The 15,875-nt window shown below is 39.5% G+C and overlaps 1 protein-coding gene across 1 annotated transcript in view; it reads left to right on the top strand.

The window, feature by feature from the left end:
• The first annotated feature begins 361 nt into the window (after positions 1–361).
• The window catches only part of gulp1a (GULP PTB domain containing engulfment adaptor 1a), a 92,373-nt gene continuing 76,859 nt past the window's right edge, over positions 362–15,875 (top strand). Inside the window, exon 1 of the mRNA XM_074695542.1 lies at positions 362–559. The gene's annotated coding sequence lies outside the window, so the exon portion shown is untranslated. The remainder of the gene's footprint in view (positions 560–15,875) is intronic.

The raw sequence follows: 15,875 nt of genomic DNA, 5'->3' as shown, positions 1-15,875 counted from the left end.
ATCTTATTGAAATACATTTCCCCCCCCACATTTTCTCTGTTTTCTTTTTCTCTTAAAAAAATAAAATAAACTAAAAATCTTTAGCTTCATAGCTCTTCTGCATAGTAAAAAAGTATCAGTTTCCTGAGATCGAGCCCCTTTTGGTGCGTGTTTCATATTCCAGATTGCACTGCCTCGTCTATTTGCTCTGTCTCCACATCTGAATTAGTTTTCTTTGTGTGTGTGTGTGTGTATGTGTGTGTTTCCAGTTTATGAATATACCCGTTGTATTGAAAGGGTATAGCCCCCAGTGTAGCCCCTGCCACCCTGATTCTTTCCGGTCGCGTCTCTCCCCTCCTCTTCCATGTATTATTCAAGTTGTGACCACGGAGCTGTGCCGGCTGAGACCGAGAGCTTGTTGACGTCAGCAAACTTCTCCAGCAGCTGTAGCGGCGGAGCTCAGGAGGAGTAGGAGGAGAGGGAGAGAGACTGCTGGATGTGGAGCACTGTCTGTGTTGCTCCGAGGACCGTGGGCTTTATTTTTTTTTACTACGGGACTGTTCGGACTTCTTCCTCCTGTGTGAGTAACTGCGATCTGATACGTTTGCTCTCTAAATGTGAGAACTGAGATTTCGACTCAGTTGTGCGGAGTTTGAAGTCGACTTCGTCGACTGCTGGAAACATCGATTCGTGTTGTGGTGAACACATTAGCCCGTGTGATATGTTGTCTGCCGTCATTAGACGTAGTTGACGTAGCTGGGGATTGCTCGGCACATGTTTCATGTTGTGTTCACTTGCTGAATATGCTGCATTTTTGTGCGCGTTTTGAAAAGACTCTTGACCAAATGGGAAACTTTGTTGCGCAAGTCTGTGCAAGGTGGACTCTAAGCTAACGTCTCGAGTTTGCCTCTGTGTTTTGGTCAAACATTACTGGGATTGAAACTTTTGAAATGAAAACACGCTTCTTCTGTCGAAACCGCTTTTCGGTTTCTCTGTCTGTTCCTTGCAAAGACTGGTGCTGTCACTTCATTTTGCAGTGGTCAACGATGTAGGATGTAGATTCCTCTTCTGTATTTCACCGCTTGTAAACAGGAAAGCATGTCTAGCTGAAGTTGATTTTAAAACTTCAGACATTCGCTGGCATTGGTCATTTAGGGAAGAGGATCTTGGTGATTTCTGAGTTAAATTAATTAATGATCAAATTTACTATGTTCAACCTCCGCATGGAAAATGTATGGGTATGTTCGAGAGCATCACTTCAGCGTTTTGCCTGCCAGGAGAAAAGGAGTGACACTTCAAAATGAAGAGGGGTCTATTAAATGCTTTTTAACTTATCTACCACTCCCCTCACATAATAATTCATACTCTGGATTCCTCTTGAGTATGGCTTTGATTCCCATCTTATTATGTGAAATATTAATAACTTTATAATGAAAACACTCATTACATTAATCTCACTGTGTAGTACTTCTGTTTTCTGTCTCACAGTTCTCATTTCATGGCTGAGGAATCACCATTCCCCAGAGTTGAGAAATAGCAGTTTCTTCAAGACTTGTTGAAGTCAGCAATAAACATTGTTTCTCAAAATGTACATGTTAAATCTCTGGTCTGCCTTTTAGCAGGTCGATGACGCAACATCCACTGAACAAGCTCTGGATGCTTTCCAGCTCCTGGTGGCAGTAATTGAATAGCTGCTCTCCAAGTGCCTCATAGTGTATGCTGTGAAAATCATCACGAATTAGCCCCGAGGCTTCTACAAATTGCAATTCAGGACAGCAGTTTTTCATATTCCTTGTAGGCAGCCAGGACTAAGAGAAGGTGGTCATGGATATCTGATTTCCAGCAGAGTTAAATAAAAGGGCATGTAAATTATATGAAAGTCATTATTCAGTTTTAACAGCCCTGGTTGCCACTGGATTGGAGTGTCTTGTGCTTGCGGCAAAAATTAAATGGTGTGAATGAAATAAGACTGTTGTCAGTCGTCTCCAGGCGCAACAATTTTTAGTTCATTTTTCAATGTAACAGACACAGCTGGAAGGTATTCCTCGTCTTAAATTTGAACCATGGCAATATTGGCAAGGCAATACCTGCAAAACAACAGCAATAAAAATAACTGCTTTTTGATTAAAAAATATATGTTATTATTTTGCAGGGCTCATTTTGTGAACACAAGAACTGAGTGAGAACTTGGTATAAATTGACATATAGTTGATGTCAACTCCCTGTGGTGTGGTGTAATTGCTTATCCTGTAAACAATTTTCCAGTTTTCATCATCTTTCTTTTCTTAACATTCGATCAGAATGAACATTTTCAGATTTCCAGCGTGTCATTGGGATCAAATGTCATGTCTCGTTGATTATGACAGCTTTGCTGGATATGTTATGGGATGAACTTAATATCTATTATAACAGGTCTTTCTGTGTGTTAGCTGTGAAGGTGCAACTGAAATTGCACCTCACAAAGAGCTGATTTACATCCTGTGACGCTTCTTGTTTACCTCTTTTGGCAGAGTAGATAGTGGTGTCCTTAAGGTACCCTCATTAGTCTTAATGTATCTGCATGTCTGTCACACAGTTGCATGAGGAATGGTGCTACAGCAGTTGTTATCAGTTTGTATTTGAACTATGTGGTAATGAGTAGGCTTGCATGATAGGGACTCGATATGCAATATGCATTTATATTATTATTTTTAAAAAAGTGTTGTGGAAGGCATAGTTGCTCTAACCCAGTTTCTTGGTCCATCTGTTGACCATTATTTTGCAGCTTGCCACCCGTGGGATCAGGGGTGTGTGACCTGATAAGGGCTCGCTGTGCATTTCGTGATAATTTGTCCATACTATCCTCAAGTTTGTGGTGTCAATACGACTAGTTTCTGCTCCAGGCTGCCTTTCTGTTCTGGAATATAATCTAAATATTCAGACTGTGTAATATTTATGATTCCAGGGAGTTGATCTACCAACCGGATGTTACAGCTAATGAGCATTGCAGCAAACATGAACTTATAACAACGTACCTAGAGAAGAGAGTGAAACAGAAAAGAAGACAAGCTTGTGATGTTATTGACCCATATACTTTTCCTCATTTTTTTTTATTTTTGGTGCTACATGATAGAAGAAATGCCAGGACGGACTACTGACGACGCTGATTGCCCCCGATGTTTGTTTACCTTCTTAAGCCACATTGGATCATGTCAGGTCTTGGGAGATCTCATGTCTAGAAAATCTTTGGATGAAGCATCAAGTTTGTGGTCCAAGGGTTGTACAGTGAAACATACCTGACCTCTGGGGTGGGACCTCAGCGTTGGTATCAGATATGGTATTTTGAATTCAATACATGTCACATTTTTAAGTCAGCGCTGTATATTTTTCAACGTTTCAATGACAAAAAGTGGTGATACTCCTCAGATTTGGTTACACTCAAGCCTGTCTGTATACTTCAAGATGTGGTATATGACCTTATTTTTTGTGTGTGACATTTGGCATATATTTCAATATATCTTCATCATTACAATTTATCCCAAATGTGCTGTGAATATGATAAGGTAATCAGAAAATACAAGAATTTCCACATTCTCTAGGTTAAAGAGGTTAAGGAGCTGTGTGCTCATCCTGCATTAATGATGTGATTACTTGGTCGCCTCTAATCATGAGTATGCAACCAAGACGTCCACATTTAAAATTGATTTTCATCAGATTTATAAAGCTTTCCCCCACTGGTATTCAGAGCTATTACTCTAAAGACAATATGCAATATGTGTTCAGCCTCTCCTCAGCCTGACATCTCGTGTTCAGACTGCCCAAGTTATGACCCTTGGAAGAGGCGCTGTGGGTTTGATGCAAATAACTTGCAACAGGTTCAGAGGGTTCAGTGTCTCAGCACATTCGGCTGGCACATGTGCAGACAGACTCTGGCCTGAAGTTACCTGAAGATGGATTTCTGGATGGAAATCCTTTAGCAGTGGTGTGGAGCATGATCATTCACCTGCTGGGATGAATCAGATGATTGCTGTAAGCTGCGGATCCTTTGCATGTTTTTGCCCCAAAGTTAATGTTCCTGATATTTTGAGCAAAGATGAAAAGTTGGAATATTTCCACGTTTTTTGATGGAAAAATAATCTGCATCTAGTCGGTGGTTCATCTGTTTTTTTTGTCCTTTATTGATGTTGAAAACTGCCAGAACAGGACATCCTGATTAGTCCGCATTTATAGCTGTTGGATTTTTTTTTGTCCTGTTTTGGATTTTTTCCACAGACAAAAATCTGTGTGTCTGATCAAAAAAAAAGATTAGATCTTATAGTTTTTATCTAGTGAAAAAAAGGGAAATTGTACACTTTGGCCAATGTTATGTTGCAATCACACACGTGGCTGATGTGGATGACTTGCTTTTTTTCAGAGGGCATGTGGTGTTAAAATGTGACTCATTCTGTCATTAATTTGCTGTGTGCTGGTTTTGAAAAGTTAATATGAGGTGTACGTTGACACAGAGGTTAAAAGGATGAAGCTGCTTTTGTATTTACAGCACACTGAGGCTTACAGAAGTGATCAGCTGGTCAGTTTGTCTGTAAATGTGTCTGATTCAATATTTTAGTTCATTTAGATCTACTCTTGTAAAAATAATTTATAATTCAAATCCAGTGAGCTATATTTGGTGGTATGGCTCTGTCCTGGGAGTTCCCTACCCTTCCATGTGCCCATGTGGAACGCTAAAGCCTGAAGCAGGGAGAGCACACCTCCTCTCTCTTTCATGTGCATGAAAAGCTGAGGCAGAGAGAGCAGCAGCAGCAAAATCCCTTGGTATAGAAATAAAAAAGCAGGCATCAGTGGTGAAACATATGACACTGATGAAATCAGACACAGCGTAAAAAGAGGAGCCAGGTTGTGGTTGCAGGAAGAGCTGATGCACTGTTGGCCAAGCTTGATTTCATGCTCGATATTGTTCTGAAACTTTGTAGGACCATTATTTTTACATCATATAATCCAAGAGACTTGGTAGCATAATAGATAAACTCAAATGTTATTGTTTCTCAGGTCCATGTTTTGATCCGTATCCCTACTGAAAGGTGAAAAAAACATTTGGAATTGCTACAGATTGCTTCAGCCAGACAAGCTGTCGGACAAACTGTGAGAGCCGGACTGTGGTCCTTGGAGGCAAATGCACCTGATCACAGTATGTTCACTACCAGGGTCTGCTTTGTCTCCTGACAGGCTAAGACTCTTTTTCAGGAGCTTCACAGAAAATCAAAAAAAAAAAAAAAAAAGAGGTAGTCCCTTTTTGCTGAGATTTGTGGATACTTTTCAAAACCAGAAGCTATCACTTTTATAGCTCCCTCAAAAGCCACTTCTCTTCAAAAAAGCTCACAAAAAGCAGTTATTTGGACAGACTTGAAATGAAGGGTTGCTGGTCTACTGCTGCCTTACAATTTCCTGGTGTTATGTGTTTCTCAGATTTCATGTTGGATTTGCAACTTGCATCAACAACACCTACCTTTCAAAACACAACTAAATGAATGAAACAATACAGATGTTGACAAAAAATCCAACAAATTACACTTCACTAGCTTTTTTGTGGCTAGTTTCAAAACTTTTTGGAGCTTTTAGGTCTTCAAAACTTATGTCAAATAAAGGTCAGGGTTTCAAAAAGCTACTCTTCCCTTAAAGGAATTTAGGATGTCGCCTCTGTAATATTGACAGCAGGCATGTTTACCACTCTCTAGCTGCTTCAGAAGGCCCAGCAGACACTTGTATCTATCAGAGCAAGATCACACAGAGACCGATAACATCATTACAATCAGTCCATGTGCCTCATCCCTCACTGTCACTGAAAACTCTATTACAACTAGTCATCTTTCCTCCCAGAGCTGTTTGTTGTCAGATCGCTGGAAAGCTAAAGTGACTTCAGCCTCATACTCAGCTGGAAACATCAAACAGCTTTTCATCCGTGATGACTGTTGCTACCTCTGGAATCAAAACTGAGCAGAAAGATTACACGGTAGCTTATCACTGACTCACTTTTCTTATCATCATCCCGTCTTTGTCAAAACCAAATCCTTCTTGTGGACTAAAATCTCACCAGTGAGTTGCCACAGTGGAGATAATTGATATTTCTGTCTTGCTGGGACAAGGTGTTGACTCCCACAAATGTCAAAGCCTTCGGTCTCACTTCACAGTGATTGAATTAATCCGCTCAGCATTTATTATACATCTTAATTAATCACAGCCTTTTGCAAATGAGGCAGCCAAGGCAGCGTGTGCATGTTACCGCCTGTTTTTCTTACCCATGCCCTCTTTCTTTTGTCTTGGTTTTTCTTGCATGAGTCTGTTATTGTTCTGTTAAATTGAGTCCTTTTTTCAGCGCTAATGGAGCTCTCTGATGTGTCATTCTGGAAGTAAGTTAAGACGCACTGGGAGAAAAGAAAAAAAAATCTCAAGCACTTAGAAAGGTATACTGTAGATACACTTCTTTGATGTTTGAAATGACAAAAACAACTCAGCTTTCCTAAGCAAATCCTTTGATAAAAGACCCACTTTGCTTTCAGGAATCAAGGTTTTAAAATTCATAACTATGAAAATGTTCTTTGAACATCACTGATTTAAATTCTGTTTCATTAAAACCAACCAGCAATAAAACAAGCGACAGATGAAGCTGTGGCGGCTTTTTAGTGATGGGAGCTTTTGGATTTCTGTGAAAGCATTTACTAGACCAAGCTTCAATGAGAATATTTGTTGATTTTTCTTAATTCGGGGTTGAAAATAAAACTCTGGTCATTAGATCAGGAGCTATTAGTCGGCAGTCTGAAGTTGCTGATTCTTCAAATAGTTAGTGTGGGGCCTCCGTAGATCTCTGGGAAGTGGAGTCCCACCACAGCCTGGTGTTTCAATCAGAGGCTTTAGAGTTCAGTTCAATACAATCATGTCCACTTATGTTAAATTGGACTCAAGAAACTCTGCCTAAAACCTCAGACAAAATTAAATGAGCCTGCACCATGGGCATTTTCCTGTCTGAATAGACTATTTACAGCAGTTGGACCTAGTCCCCTTAAAAGCCAAATGAGTCAAGGGTAAATAAATCCGCCAAATAAGTGAACGAAACAGGGTGCTGGCCCTAATGAAAACTTTCAGAGTGATAAATGAACAATCTTATTGGCCTTGCTCCTTAGATGGCACATCACAGGATGGAAATGGATCCACTGCAAAATACTTTCCAAAGTTGTGCCTAAAGGTGTCTAAAGAGGATCAGCTTCTTACTGCCTCTTTAAAACAGTGCTTATCCCCTGAGATAGTAAAGTTTACAGTATGAGAGGGGCAATGTGTCACCTGTCCTCTTAAACTTACATTCACACTTGAACAAGAAGTAACTTGATAGTTTTTTTTAAACAGGATTTTTCAATCAGTAACAAAACTTTTTGTCATCTTTTATTTTGGGGCAAGAACCTGACCATACGATATGCATCACGGTACCTGGGTAATGATAGGATAATATTACAAACTCACAAAACTGTGATATTTTGCAATTTTCTACACACTTAACTATTTGATTGACAACAACTTTTTTATTTTATTGTGTTTAAAATACAGAAAGTGAGTTGCAGTGTTTCATACAAACACTTAACTTGATAAAGTGTTGGGGTGGAAGAAAAAATAGAAAAGAGATATATCAGGGATTTTTTAGTTTGGCAATACCAAAAAAACAGGATTGTCTGTCAAAAAATCTTTTTAAAAAAAATTCAAATTCTTCATTTTAGTTTTTGTTTATAAACTGGATTGGAAAAGAGTTACCACTTTTCTCCAGCAGAGGGTGAAATGTTTCTCTCTGACTCACGTGATGTGCATTTTATGGGAAAATATGGCTGCTGATGTAGTCTGTAGACATTATCATCATAATTTAACTTTTTCACATGGTCTGGTGACAACAAACTAAAAATTGAAAAATCATAAATATTGAAGAACTGCAATTTCAATCCAATTGGCACCCCAAAAATCGTAATAGAATCAAATCATGACAATAGCATATTGTCCCAGCCCTAATAAAGTGCATCAAGTTTGCTACTTAAACTACTGTGACATTAAACTAATGTTGCAAAAAATGCTGTATGAAATGTGATCAGTTGGTAAAACTGATAAATGTCACTTGGTGTAACCAATGTAACTCATGAAAGTCTAATATTGTGCAGAACATGAATGATTGCGATGTTATCACTCTACTACACTGTAAAAATTACACTAAAAATGATTTTAAACGAAGTGACCAAAGAGCAGAGAGAAAACATTGATGTTTACGGCATCAAAACCCACATCATCAAGTTTAGGAATAAAATATCTTAAATATACTTTGAGATTATATTTATTATACAGGTCATGGGCAACATACAGCACGGTAGCTCTTTGGCCCCACCCACTGCAGTGGAGGTGCACAAGATGTATGTAGTTCCAACTCACCTAAAATGTGAGTTTTTGTTTTAGCAAAAATATTGATATTAAGAGTTGAAATACCGACATTTCATCACATGTCAAAGTATTGCAATATATTGCTATATCAATGTTTTGTTCACACCTCTACTTTTAATTTCTCAGAGCTGGGTAAGGCAGATTGGAGAAATTAATAAACTGCAGTCTCATTGTCCAGGCCAGACAGCTGCAGTCGCAAGGCCAATGGTGGGATTTGGGTCTCAGTGGTGTTTCACTCTGTAGGCTTGTAGTCTTCATTATCAGCATCCTTTTGATAGTCTGATGGGAGGCTGTGGTATTTTACAGCGAGAATTTCTTTAATTGCCTACTGTATGTCCTTCTCAACAAAGCTTAGGTGCTTGTGGCAGAGATTGAAAGCGGCAGCAAGGGTGTGACTTCCAGCTCTGCCTGTATCTTTTGGGCACATTTGTCTCTGGTGTGGCCTCTTTGCTGCGATCTCTTGCCAAGTTTGGCAGCTTAGCATAAATAAGTAAATGAGAGAAAGTGTCTCAGCCAGCAAGAGATTCTCTCTGGACATGTACTAAAACATAAAAAATCCTTTTGCAGTATTATGCATGTTAATTATTTTCATGTAGAGCACAAAATGACATTTATCAAGTCTTTTTTCTTCCTAGAAATTAAAATCTGCTTACAGATCCCCCGTCTGTCTTGCAGAGTTGAATTAGTGTGAGGCACCTTTGGTTGAACTGAAATCTGCACACAACCAAAAGTGCTATGCCAAAGTGATTTGGTACAAATCCATGCAACTTTACATCCTGACTCAGTTGTTCTGGAAGATGCCCCAAAACATGACAGACCTCTGTAGGAAGTCTGTGTGATTTATTGCGCTTTAAAATGGAGACGTATTCCCAAATGTCTTACCTTAAACCTTTGTACATTAATTGCTCTGACAGCTGAGGGAAAGGTGAATGAACACAAAAGGTGCCTTTGTATTCTCAACCGTCTGTTGCTCATTGACATTTGCAGGAAATGTCTCTCACTGTGTCTTGAATAGGTCAGATTGATCTCATAAGCAAATCACAACAGAGACAAGGGGAGCTAAGGACTGGAGAAAATGAGCGGGGGAGCTGACGAGAAGAAAGCTCCCATCAGCCTCATTACATTATTGCTTTCATACTGTGACTCCAGACCTCCCTTTGATTTGAGGCAAATCACATCCACTGATTTGATTTAATGTGGTCTGCATTTTTGGCTCTGTGTGTGAGGCTGCATGCAGTGTGCTCTTTCTACCTGCCTATCTCAAATTGTCCTTTTCTGTATGCCAAGGCCAAAATGCAGAGAAACGGGTCTTACATTTAAGAGTATTCAGCTGTTCATTTCCGGTTGATTGTTACGTGTTACATTTCAACATTTTTGTCTTTCTTTAAATAGATGAACCTGTGAAGTGTGCATATTTTCATCCATTTGAATGTTGGCTTGAGGCTGGATATAAATAAGGACAGCCTGCCAATGTTTTGGCATTGATAACTTTATACATTTTGATTAAATACTGTCTCTCCGCAGTGCAATTTCCTGATAACTATGCTTCTGCTTCTTTGAGGAGATAAGCTAATGGGACGGGAAACATGGCTTCTCACAATTAGCTCTCGGAGCTATCAAATTTTGAAAATGCCAGTGACTATTGCTCGTCACAGCAGACATGTGGCATGAATGCTAAATTGGTTTGGTGTTTTGATGTTAAGCATCATTTCTCACACCTTCCTTCTTATCTTGACAGCTAGCTCCAAAACATGCTCACAGAAACTGACCTTTCATTTGCTGAGGAAATCAGAGTTATTAAACCCAGCACGGGGTGAGGCATATTGTTGGCTGAGGAGGGAATATATTCCTGCATTTGTGTATTCCTTCAGCTCTGGGCGTGTTCAAGACCCGGTGGCAGCTTATTTGACTCATGGCTTACTCATGCTGCAGTGCAGAATAAGCTATATTCTCTCAGACAAGAAGGTGCACTCTAATCTTTCCCTTTGCTCAAACCTTTCAATGTAAACACTTCTTGTCTGACTACAACTAAAACCAATGCTAGGTCTGTAGACAGAATAAAAAAGAAAAAAACATGAAAGACAGCCTTTCAAGCAACTGATTTGCAAATTGTTTGAATGTAAATGAAAACCTCAACTGACAAACTTCTTTAAAGGTAACAACCACGTAATTTATCCAACACAGCTGTAGAGGGATCACAGAGTCTGCCAGTACACAATGTCAGCGGGATCACTGAGTGTGACTGAACATCTGTAATGTCTTTACAAACACATACTAGTTATCACTGACCAGTGCAACAACTCTGACTCGTGGAGGGCGGCTAACCAGCAAAAAAGGCTTCAGTTTGCTAGGGAGCATAAAGATTGAACTCCGGAGCAATGATAGACAGCAGTGTGGTCTGATGAGTCCAGATTCACCCTGTTCTAGAGTGATGGGCACATCAGGGTAAGAAGAGAGGCAGATGAAGTGATCACCCATCATGCCTAGCGCCTACTGTTAAAGCCTGTGGGGGCATGCTATGACCTGGGGTTGCTGAAGTTGGTCAGGTCTAGGTTCAGCAACAGTCTGTGCTCAAAGAATGAGGTCAGCTGACCACCTGAATACACTAAATGACCAGGTTATTCCATCAATGGATTTTTTCTTCCTTGATGGTTCGGCCATTTTCCATGATGCAAATGCCAGGATTCATCCGGCTCATATACTCAAAGAGTGGTTCAGGGAGCGTAAGCCATCATTTTCACATATGGATTGGCCACCACAGAGTCCAGATCTGAACCTCATTGAGAATCTTTGGGATGTGGTGGCGAAGGCTTTGTGCAGCGTTCAGACTCTACCATCATCAATGCAAGATCTTGGTGAAAAGTTAATGCAACACTGGATGGAAATAAATCCTGAGACATTGTAGAAGCTTACCAAACAATGCCACAGCGAATGTGTGCTGTAAATAAGCTAAAGGCGGTTCAACGAAATATTAGAATGTGTTAACTTTTTTTTTGGGTGGGGACTTTTTTTGGGGCCGGCAGTGTATGTTGACATGGTGGTGATGAACTGATTTCTAAGAGCAAAATATCAAGAATGATTTGTATGAATTGCCTATGTCCAGGCGGATCAACAGTTAAAAGGAGTCAGCATTTCACTGTAGTCACTGTTGTTAGGCCTTTTGAGAAACCAGACGACAACACCACACAGACCGTGTTTATGTTCTATACAATTCACGGTCATATCTCAAAAATGATGACAGAGATGTCAACAAGGTACAAACTGTACCTTGCATTGAGGGTTGAACTGATTTTATTTTTGCAATCAACTGCCAAGACCATTGTAACATCTTTTCTGTTTTTGATTTGATATCTTCTAACCCTTGGTGAGATTTCTGTTTCATTATATATCAGTATTTTTCTTTTGGTAAATACAATGGCATGTGTGATAAACACTCTTCCCTCACTCCATCCCTCTTGTAGCCGTAGTAAGGGTCTATAAAAGCCATATTCTCTGAAAAACCCTGATACATAGAGGACTAAGACTCTCCATCACCTCTGGAAGGAAAGACTAGCATCCTTTTTGTGATAAGTATTGTGGAAATAAAGGAATCTCTTTTTCAAAAATAAGAAAATGTATGATGTACTATATATCTATGTTTTTTTCTGCATTGGGTAAAATATTAGGCCCAGGTTTGAGGATTGGTGAATTTTTCTGAACTGGATTTAGATTCTGCAAGATAGGAGTGCTAGAGCAGATACTGCAATGAACTGGCTAGATGGAAAGTTGTAGGTGGCAGCCGCATAATGTTTTTTATGTGAACATTACTCTGTGACATTTCTGTTTTATGAAGGAGCAGTTGGCTACAAAGCCCTGGTATCCCATCCATTCACATAATCTGGCATAAAAGGGCCTTCCTCCCTGCGCTGCCTTGCATCTCTTGTTAAGTCGCATTACTGAAACGCACAGTGCTGAGCAGATGAAGGCTTCAGATATCTGCATGTCATCACACCATCACAGTTTGTGTTCAGCATTTACCGAGCTGACAAAGAGCATTTAGAGCTGACAGGCCTGAGCAGATCAGACAGGGAGACAGACGAACACTGTCAGTGTTGGTGTTCCAATCGGCTGAGGCTATACAGCGCATGTCTCCTGGATCCAACACCAACAAAAAAGTCAGCAGCACACAACCGTTAATTCAGCATCCTCTGTTAATTCAAGAAGCCATGGTGGGCGGAAATAGACCGCCTTTTACGGCTCTTTTATTTCTTCATGAGTACCATTAATATTAAGGGGCAGGCCTCAGTGCCTCACAGCTGGTATTCTTTATCCGCCTGAGACAACATGACTGCTCTGTCCTCCTTCTGGTAATGAATTGGCAAGAGTTATATGTGTTTTATTGGTATTGTTTAGCACTTTAGCAGGAAGGCTGATTTCTCTGTTCCCTCTCTGGGTATACTGCATATCTCATCCTTGCAGGCTTGAATAGCATTTTATGTGTGGTAGATATTTTGCCAAGGCTGCAGTCTGAAGTAAATACTCTTCAAGTACATTATTTATTTTCTGCTCCAGCATCAGCCTGGAAGCTTCCTCCATAAAGATCATTCACATTAAAGCTAATTAGATTTATTTGGGCTCATTACGATGCCGCCTCCCAGAGCAAACACTGGGGACTTTAGTGATGTTCCATAGCTGTTGTTTGGGTTTTACTCTGAGTGCAGCATAAAACACCTTTATCCCCCAGAAATTCACTTGGCTGTCTCAGTTTTGTCACTTTACAACTTCATTATGGTTTGTTTTGTGCTTACATAACCAACAAGTTAAAGCATTATTGTATCACAGACCTATGTATGGTTTTTCTTTGTTAGCAATAAAACAACATTTCTTTAGAATCAAAGCTTGCAATAAGCTTATTTACTTCCTTTCCCCCTTTTACTGTAAAGTTACATTATTTAAATAAACATCTGATTTAAATAATGTGAAAACAACCTATTGAATGTTATATTGCACCATCCATATTTAATAATAAATATATGAAATAAGAAATTACTGCACTGTTTCCATTTCCGTACCCAACAGACACTCAGTAACATCAGCATTCATGTTTCCTCATGTTTGATGGCAAATCCAGTATTTACTCCTCATTGACCTCTGTTTTGAGCCCTCCCAACCCCAAATATGGAGCTATTAGGCAATTTAACTCTGTACTTTGTTCAACTTAAGTGGTATTTGTTACTGTACAGTGAAACTTCTGAGCCCTCTTAAGCTGCTTACTGGGTTCTTGAGACTGAAAGTGAAGAGAGCAGCATGACTGAGCTTAAACAGGGAACTTAGGAAAACTTCTAAATGAGACATTTGAAGTTTATGCTGATCGGTGGGAAAGGAGAGTTTTAAATACATCAGAGTTAGTTCAGTGGGGGGCTTTTTTTCTTCATTTTTATTTTTTTAAAATGTGTCATTGTCGCCAAATGTGTTCATCAAAATGCCTCAATACTGTATCTGTGTTTTATATAGATGCACTGATCCAACTTTTCAAGTTCCAAAACTGAGATTTATAACTCGGCTTTGGTGCATAGACTAATGGATGTAGTCTCCCCAATGTCACATGTCTGCTTATGAAATGGATTTTTGAAGCAATTGGGCTATCACGGCCATATTGGAAGTGTCGGGGGTTTGAGTACAGCAATTCAAACAGTAGATGTTTTTTGAACCAGGCTCTAAATAGGTTTAATTCTGCTGTGAAAAAAGCTTTTTTGGCTTGGTGTTAGAGCTGTGGGATATATGGAATATACTCAATGCATTGCGGGTTTTGCACGTGGAATGTATAAAATGACCATATTGCAACTACTGAGAACAAACAGTTAGGACACTTTTTGGGACCCTTTCTTATGGGTGCTAGACTGAACCGTTTTGCTCTCCGAAGGTGGAGCTACAACACTGCACACTGTTGATTGGTCAAAAGAATCATCACTTACTGTGCGACAGCAGCTGCATGTCTTCCATCTATGCTTTTTGTTTACTGTGTCACGTTTTTCTTCGTTGGATTTACTCTGTGTCCCGCTGCTATGACGTCATGCTATTGTTTAACAGCTGCGGCTTTCAGCATCAGACTTACATGCCGCCTACCACAAAAAGGCAAAGTTGCTGTGGAAGCGCAAACGGAATCAGGCTTAACTGTACCAAACCGTGCCAAGCAAAGAATGCAACATGTTCTTGAGTTTCACTTTCACTTTTCTTCGCACTCTGCCCCTCCCCCTTCCCTGCTTGCTGTTCAGTCACGGCACTCAGCTGTGCACTGCTCGAAACATGATGGCAGAGAGGAGTGTGGTGTTGTCTTACAGCTGAACACCAAAATACTGCAAGCTGCAATATTATCAGAAAACAAACAAGGTTCTGTGGCAACATCACAAGTTTATACAAACGTGTAATAACACCCCAAAAACAGAACTCTGAGCTGCAAAGCAAGCAGAGGGAGGAGGTATATCCAATCCAATACAACCAGACCCCAGGCTAACAGACAGGAGTCACTAGAGTCCTTTTAGTATGACCAATAATATCCAGGTAGATGTTATGGAAATGAAAGTAATATTAAATTATCTCCAACTTTAGTTCATGATATTTTCAAAGTGTAAAATAAAATAAAATAATATAATATAATATAATATAATATGATATAATATAATATAATATAATATAATATAATATAATATAATATAATATAATATAATATAATATAATATAATATAATGTTATATAATGTTATATAATATAATATAATATAATCAGCCAGTGGAATAAATTTGAATGAATTATTTCACTGGAACTGAAGACTAGACCGGAGGTTGCCACTTGCTTTGGTGTCGGCCAGTACAGTCACTGATCTGATCTGATACAAGTAATAATAATTTTCCTATTTGTAATTTGATTAAAATCAGAGACATCAAGCTAAATTAAAAAAAAAAGTCTGCCAACACTGACCCTGTTCAAGTTCCTTTTGGGTTCATGGAAAATGTCACTTTGCAAAATATTGCATCTTTTCTTCCTCTTGAAGTCATTTTTTTTAATCTGCTCTCAGGATAGACAGACAGACAGACAGACAGACAGACAGACAGACAGGCAGACAGACAGACAGACAAACAGACAGATAGACATCCAGACAGACAGTATCCTTAATCCTCAGTTGTGGTGTGTCTGTCACCCTGTGTTAAATCCCTATAGATTTATAAAGAACAAAAACCCCATGCTAGATTTTAAGATTGATTGGTTTAAGTAGAGATTGGCGTTGGCTCCACGTCACTTTGCTTTATCAAGCCCAAGCATTGTGGTTGCTTGTACAGCTTTTCTGGCAGTATGGCTAAAAATGAGGCCAGTGAGGAAATCTAGTGTGTAATTGCTCCACTAACGGCAGTCCAGTGCAGCTCTTTGTGCTGCAGCACAGATACAGACCTGGAGGGGGACGGCTCAGATGGAAG

Source organism: Halichoeres trimaculatus, unplaced genomic scaffold (assembly GCF_033239565.1).
Source record: "Halichoeres trimaculatus isolate MK-OKI-2021-1 unplaced genomic scaffold, fHalTri1.1 fHalTri1_scaffold_19, whole genome shotgun sequence".
Classification (NCBI taxonomy): domain Eukaryota; kingdom Metazoa; phylum Chordata; class Actinopteri; order Labriformes; family Labridae; genus Halichoeres; species Halichoeres trimaculatus.
Note: the sequence above shows the minus strand (reverse complement) of the source record. Positions and strands in the feature narration are given on the sequence as shown.